The sequence below is a fragment of the Oryzias melastigma genome, linkage group LG2 (assembly GCF_002922805.2).
Source record: "Oryzias melastigma strain HK-1 linkage group LG2, ASM292280v2, whole genome shotgun sequence".
In the NCBI taxonomy this organism is placed as follows: domain Eukaryota; kingdom Metazoa; phylum Chordata; class Actinopteri; order Beloniformes; family Adrianichthyidae; genus Oryzias; species Oryzias melastigma.
Genome location: NC_050513.1, coordinates 11,827,395 through 11,834,263, shown reverse-complemented (window position 1 = coordinate 11,834,263; position 6,869 = coordinate 11,827,395). Strand labels below are relative to the sequence as shown.

The 6,869-nt window shown below is 40.4% G+C and overlaps 1 protein-coding gene across 8 annotated transcripts in view; it reads left to right on the top strand.

Annotated features, from left to right (window-relative positions):
* Positions 1–6,869, top strand: part of tns1a (tensin 1a) — a 123,467-nt gene that overhangs the window by 48,250 nt on the left and 68,348 nt on the right. Inside the window, exon 1 of one of the 8 annotated variants that reach the window (XM_024288955.2) lies at positions 5,638–6,740. The exons of the other annotated variants lie outside the window; for them this stretch is intronic. The gene's annotated coding sequence lies outside the window, so the exon portion shown is untranslated. Of the gene's footprint in view, positions 1–5,637; positions 6,741–6,869 lie in introns of those variants that run through there. 8 annotated transcript variants of the gene reach the window in all.

Sequence of the window (6,869 nt, the reverse complement as noted above, 5' to 3'; positions counted from 1 at the left end):
ATATATATATAGATATATATGTAATATATATAGATATAGAACATATATATATATGTATGTATATATATATATATAAACATAACCAAAAATTGAATTTTAAGCTTAAATTTCTTAATATATGTCCTCCATAATCAACTGAAGGATGTATTAAAACACCAAAATAACAATTTTCATTGATTTCAGTGCTTCTTATGGTCCGAAAAATACCATAACCTGTGTTTTTCGTTTTATCTGGATAGATTCGGATTAAGCATCTTGTTTAAAATAACAATTTTTCCTTTGGGTTTTGAGACAAGGCGAGCTTTGTAAATTGGCTGATTTGACCAAAATGTAAACACATTCAAACAGAACTGGTAGCCATCCAAAAACAAAAAAAATAAATAAATAAAAGCTCCATGCTTCATTTTGTCAGGTTCCCATGTACAGTAGATCAGCCCTCTCCCTCTCACTGGTTTCCCTTCTTTGGCACCGTGACAGCAGAAATATGCAAACAGATCCGCCCAGCAGCATGCCATCAGTCTGCTTGTGCTCATTTGTGTTGCTCTTGCACAGCATCAGTCAGCTCCCTGTTCTGTCTCACGTTCTTCAAAAAAAAAAACGGCCTCATCATTCCTTGTAATTTATTCCTGCCATGTCTTGGAGAAGCCTCCTGGAATGCCGATGCAGCGGTTTGTAGTGTTCGAGGGGCCGGCGGGTTGGAAAATAGAAGTGAGGTCTGGCAGGGAGAGGTACGGGAACGGAGGAATGAAAGGAAGGCGTTTGACGAGATGAGCCAAAGCGTGAAGGGGGTTTGATTATTTATCATGTAAACAGCAACAGCGAAGGGATTTTTATCGCTTTAAGCCCAAATCGTTTTGTTTTTTGGGGGAAAGTGCCGGTCTTCTTGACAACTTTCCGAAATGACTGCGATTCCGACTCAGCCGCAAAACAAATTTGTTTGTGGAACTGTGGCGTTTTTAATGAAAAATAGATGCACGTTTTGGGGAGGAATTTGGGCTTGACAGCTTGGGTTTCACTTTGACATGAAAACATTTTGCTTTTCCGAGCACTAGAAACAAAAATTAACAAAAGAAACCCCACCATATATCGGTATGTGTTCTATAAAGGATCATTCGAACCCCCTTAAGGTATCTTCCTTTCCTTTGAGCTGCAGATCTGTAAGCGAATCTGGGAATCCAGGCACGTACCACGTTTCTATTCTTAGAAGATCTAATACCTCCTTTGTCGTGCGCAAGGAAATCCAAAGGATATCATCCTTGCAAAGGGAATTCAGACGGACCCGTTTCATCTCCCGCAGCCAGCTATCCAAACGCGATAAAAGCACATTTTTACAGCCGAACCGTGCCCCGTCAAACCTCCCGCTAATAGGAGAGGTTGGCGAAAATTGGCGAAATGCACACTCCGCTTAGCCAGACTGCAGTTAGACGGTGCCACTTCGAGCGCCAACTGTGGGGGTCAAAGGTTTTTGAGGTTTGGGTTTCTTAACCGCGGCATCCTAACCTTTTAATCCACAGCCTTTCATGTGTGAAAAGTGGGAGAAGTATTTAATTAAAACCCTTTGGCAAATGACTGGCTTCTTAAAGTGCATTACACAAGACCGGGATGTTCATCCGGCCTAAAAAGGATGCGCAGAAAGGCAGAGAGAAACTGGAGAGTGACGGTCCCTTAGGTCAACGGGAGCAACTGTCACCCTTTAAGACTTACCGCTTCCTAAAAGAAGGGATAATGTGTAAAAATGCAATAGTCTAAAAGTTTAATTGAGAAGCTTTTATGAAATGTTCAACCTCTAGTAGTTCTCTGTAGTTCCAGGAAGAAAACTAATATACAGTAAATAACATTTAATTTGAGATATTTTGTAGGCGTTGCAATGGTCTATGCAATGGCTGTCAATTAAGTATATGTGAATTGGCCATTAATTTGTACTTCTGTGTAGGATGCATCAAAGTAGTCGACCAACCGCACATGAAAATACATGTTGGTATTTAAAAAGCCACTTCGATCATCTTCAAAAAAACGTTCCCAATGGTCTTTTAATTATGATCATGACATTTTGAAGGACGTAGTTTCTGTAGAGCGGCAGGAGTTCACTGGGTTGTGGGTGGGCCCATTGGTGCAGAGCCCCCCCCCACCAGGGCTCTCTGTTTACATGCTCTCCAGCTAGCAGTGAGATTGTGCCTTTTTTCTTCTGTTCCTGATTTACAATTTGGAAAAAATAAATACTCTGACTTGCAATTTAAAGTTTTTTTTTTTTCTATAAAGTTCTGAAAGTCAGCAAAACTTTTTGACACCAAAAGTGTTTTCAACACTTAGCAGATGAGGAAAACATAGACAAATATAAGTCTAAGCGCAAATGGATGCATCAGAATGGACCGGCACATGGAGCTTGTGGCCCGTCCAGAAAATATTATCTTTTTTAAACTACTTCTTTTTTCCCCTTGTGCTCTTGATTCACGATTTGGATAAAGAACACTTATAAATGCAATTTTATGTGTAATTTTCTTTATATACCGACACATTTGAAATGGTTCTAGTGCCTAAAATGGGGGGTTAAAATGACAAAAATGCCAAATGTTTCCAACTCTAATGAAAATGGTGTTTATAGCATGTTCTTGTGCCATTTTTTCTGCTGACAGAACATGCTATAAACACCATTTTCATTAGAGTTTTTTAACATTTGGCATTTTTAAAAACCCATTTTAGGCACTAGAACCATTTCAAATGTGTCGGTTCAGCACTAGATAAATCCAACTGGTACCTATCCCTACTATATGCTTGTGTATATTTTGCTTAGATTGCATATTTTACCTCCGTTAGCCCAGGAAGTTTACTTGAAAAAACTTCTTATGACTTTCCAAGAGTGTTGCACGGTGGCACTGGTTGAAATCCTGGCAGGGACCTTTCTATATGGCGTTCTCCCCTTGTATGCGGGGCTTTTCTTCCTCCCATAGTCCAAAAACATGCTTTGCAGGCTAACTGGTTACTCAAAATTGTCCCTAGGTGTGGGAGTGGGAGTGCTTGTCTACCCTGCGATCTGTTTGCCCAACAGTAGCGGCAACACCGTGACCCCAAGAGGGATATAGTGGGTTAAGACCATGGATAGATGGATGGACTTTCCAAGAATAATTTCACTTTCTCCCCCAAATTCCCTTTCGTAGGTGTATAGTTTACAAATGTTTACTCTCCTATCGTTTTATCTGCTTTATCTCCAAAACAAGTAGAAGGCAGAGCAGATGATAACAACCCAGTAAGACACTTGCAAGGTTGAGGAGTGCTCAAGAATGTTTGGCATGGAAAAGAAAAGCACCCGTCCAAGTATGAAAGTGAAAAACCTGAGGGAGGCATTCTCATGCGCGCACTCTCCAACGCGAGGCCAAGCCTCCTCATTCCTCAGCACTCCGTAACAGAAGAAAGTCTGTTTCCCCGGCGCAAGAGACGTCACATCAAAGAGCAATCACGGCGGGTTTCCATGGCAACACCCTTCAGCGGCATAGATGCAGCACAGGAGTTGGGACATGGTGTTGGCAGAAAAATGGCTCAGATCGTCTAATAACCGGGTGCTAGCAGATGACTGATGGCCCAATTTCCCTCAGTTCTCGTCTGGAGGTCAAGAGCTGGGTTTACCCCAAAAACTCAAACCCCCACGGGGGTGGACAAATATTTTTCTCCAAGTGTGTTAGAGGTGTGAAAGTTTGAGGCGGCCTTTGTATAGTTTTGATCTCGCCAAGTTGCGAAGCATAGCGTGAAGAAATGATGATAACACGGAGAAAATATCTAATAAATGTTATTTACACAGCAAGAAATTCGAAACACTAGTTCAGAAACAGTAAACAGTGGTTATATCACCTTTCATTGTATTTGTTTACTTATTTTTTGCCGTGTTTTTATTGGCTGAAGACTATTGTCAATGTCCTCTGTGCCATGTCCCTCGTACAGAATGTGTTTAGCTTGCAAAATCTACATACCGTATTCTCCGCTCTATGGGGTGCACCGGATTATAATCTAGTCAATGTGTACATTTTTTTTTACTTATGTTATATGTATGACGTGATGTGTTCAAGAACACTCTGAATGTAGGCTCTTGAACCCACTTTTTACATATGGAGTTCCGACTGGACTATCGCTACCTGATACTAGCGCAAGTACGTGCAAAATGTAAAAATGGCAAATCGCCTTCACAGCTCTATTCTGATATAAGAAATAAAATTCCAGGCGGGCACAAACTCCAACTATTAATTTATCTATTGATCTACGTGTTTTACTATAGAACGGTACCTGTGAGTCACTACCAAATCTGAGTGCCTGATTTGTCAAAGTTCAAATACTTTTGAAATGTGCTCATTTGGAGCGCGTTTTGTGCGTGAGCCCAATATTGACTTAAAAACTTGAGTTTTTTTTTCTCTAGTTGAAAGGTTTACTAGCTTAAGGCACAATGAGTGAGACAAAAGAGTCATTGATAATGTCAACTTTTGCTAATTGTGTTCACAGTAACTCTAGAAGTTGTTTATAACATGGTACGTTGGAAGCGTTAGCGTATTTACAATACCTGTAACTCCCAACTATGTTGGTAACTTGTTAAAGAAAACATAGTCCGACACACTACATGGTAAATGGCGTATACTTGTGTAGCGCTTTTCTACCTTCCTCGAAGGCCCAAAGCGCTTAACAGTCACAGACCCATTCACACAATGGTGGCGGCTCCACTGTTGAACACTGGCGCCAATCTTGGGTTCAGTGTCTTGCCCAAGAACACTTCGACATATTGGCAGGCAAGGCGGGAATTGAACCCACAATCTTCCGATCAGGAGTCGAGCGCCCTATCTCTGTACCACGATTGCGTTGTCTACCTTTTAAAACATCAGTAATTAATCAAAATTAATCCAAACATTAGGGGCACTAGATTATGAAGAACACCAGTGACGTGCAAAGAGTTTCACGGCTGGTGAGGCACTGACGTCAGTCAGATTTACAAACATATAAACCCCACAGAACAGTTCATTTCACCGTTTGATTGACAACATTTTATGTGTTGTTTAAAATTTAATTTCAACATTTTTTTTTTGTACACAAACTGTAGCATAAAAAACCCTATATAGTGTTACTTAACTTACAAATGAAGTCTGTGGACCACTCCTTCTGAAGAAACACATGAATAGCACGTTTGTGGAAGCTTTTCTTTCTTCGGTTTGAAAAGACTGTCTCAATGGAGATCACTGCTAGTGACGCGTCTCTACAAATTCCTACGTTTAGACGTAATCCTTCATTTAGAAAATGATGCTAAACAATTTTCTAAATTAAGTCTAGATGAAGTCACTGTGTCACATTCTCCGGGCTCACCAGCGCCCTCTGCCTTGAGGCTAGAGTAGTGCATGCCTCACCTAGTTTATGCCTAAATCGCATTTTTAGCGGATAAAAAAGACTAAATGAGTCACAAACTGTCATCAATATCATCAAAAAGTTGGCGAGAAATAAGAAAATTAGATAATTAAAAAATATCATCTTTTATGATAATAGAAAAGATGGAAACAGTACAGCGCATGTGTCAGCTGCATCTCCAGTCAGGTTAGGCATGGACTACTAATAACTCACCTGCTGCTGTCTCGTGTATTTGAACAGAAATTTTTTTTTTCTTACGAAAACAAATGTTGAAAACCCACACAGAATTTCTCAATTCACACATTTTTACTTAAAAAAAAAAGTTTATTAATTCTATTTTATTTATGCATTTTTTAAGTTGTATTTTGCAGGTGAGGCACAGCCTCACTTGCCTCACCTGACTGCAACTCACTAAGGAGCACTGTCATTTAATCAAAAAAGAAGTACGTTTTTAAGTTTGCCTTATACTGTGGGAAACTCAGAAATCTCCATTTGAAATTATAAGTTAAATCTATTCTTTGAGACAGAGAAACTCTTCTTTTCATCACGTTTTTTTTTTTTTTTTTTTGTCTTTTGATGTCGAGACCACCCAATTAATGCGATTTTTTAGTTGAATTAGTTGAGATTTTAAATGGTCCAACTTTTTTAAAGTCATAAAGAGACTTTTTATGTCTCATAAAGAGCATTTTTAGATGGTGGCAGTATCATGATGTGGGCCTGTTTAGCTGGATTAATAGAATGTTTTTTATCCTAACCATAAAACGATTTTTTTTTGTGAAGTAAGCTTGTCATGGACAAATATGACACCAGATCAGAAGTTCTTGTTTCTGTCCTGCCCACTCTCACTCTCAATATCCACGCCAGGCTTGTGTCAACAGCTACAAGGAGGGCTGAGAGGGAAAAAGGAGGGAGGAGAAAAAGAAAATAGACAGACCCAGCGAGTTAGCAGTGGGAGGAATAAAGACAGATACGGTTACCGTCTGCCCCCGAATGTCTTTTTGCTCTCTCATTTTGGGTACCGGAATCATAAGGAGCCCCAAGCCACTCTGTTGGCCTTATATAGCGTGTTTGGAAATTTCTTGGCAGCTGATGGGGAGAGGGGATCTGGAGCCAGCACTTTTAAAGAGAGCTTCCTGGTCCGGTCCAGAGGCTGTGCAGACATGCACACATGTACACAGAATCAAGTTCCGAAGCTCCCTGGCATGCGTTCGGGATTACTGCCGTTGTTTTGAGTGAGAAGGGGGCGGAGAAGGTTATCGGAGCGACTTTCCTTGTTGGGGGGTGTGTGTGAAGACAGGGACAATGCAGAGGTGAAAAAAGAACTAACAGCAGAGAAGTGAGGAGAAAAAAGTGGCCCTGATGTGCAGGTAAGAACAGATTCTTAACACGGAAACGTATTGACCATCATAATCTCTCTTGTTGAGATTTTTTTAACTTTGGGAAGCTTTTTCTGCTGACACTGTCTTACCCTGCATGGTCAGAATGTTCGCTTTCCT